This window comes from Podarcis raffonei, chromosome 8, assembly GCF_027172205.1.
Source record: "Podarcis raffonei isolate rPodRaf1 chromosome 8, rPodRaf1.pri, whole genome shotgun sequence".
In the NCBI taxonomy this organism is placed as follows: domain Eukaryota; kingdom Metazoa; phylum Chordata; class Lepidosauria; order Squamata; family Lacertidae; genus Podarcis; species Podarcis raffonei.
Window position 1 is genome coordinate 35,939,068 of NC_070609.1, and position 306 is coordinate 35,939,373.

At 54.2% G+C, this 306-nt stretch overlaps 1 non-coding gene across 1 annotated transcript; it reads right to left on the minus strand.

The window, feature by feature from the left end:
- TRNAL-CAG (transfer RNA leucine (anticodon CAG)) lies at positions 1-83 on the minus strand. The gene has a single exon. It is a non-coding gene; the product is annotated as a tRNA-Leu (tRNA).
- Between the last annotated feature and the right edge of the window lie 223 nt (positions 84-306).

Genomic DNA, 306 nt, shown 5'->3' on the forward strand with positions numbered 1-306 from the left:
TGTCAGAAGTGGGATTCGAACCCACGCCTCCAGGGGAGACTGCGACCTGAACGCAGCGCCTTAGACCGCTCGGCCATCCTGACAAGCTGCCTGAAACGCATTCCCTCCCATGGAAGAGATTTTGAAAGAGGATTGGTGCGCGTACTGCTCCGCTACCCACAGGCTTGCGCAGGCGCAGTTGGACTTCCTTTGATACTACTTCCCTGTTGCATTTCGATCCTGAGTCTCGCTTTCCTTTGTCAAGATCAAAGGCAGGATTTATTCCTGCAGGAAGGGCGCTCTGAGTCTTAGAGTCCTCTGTTTCCC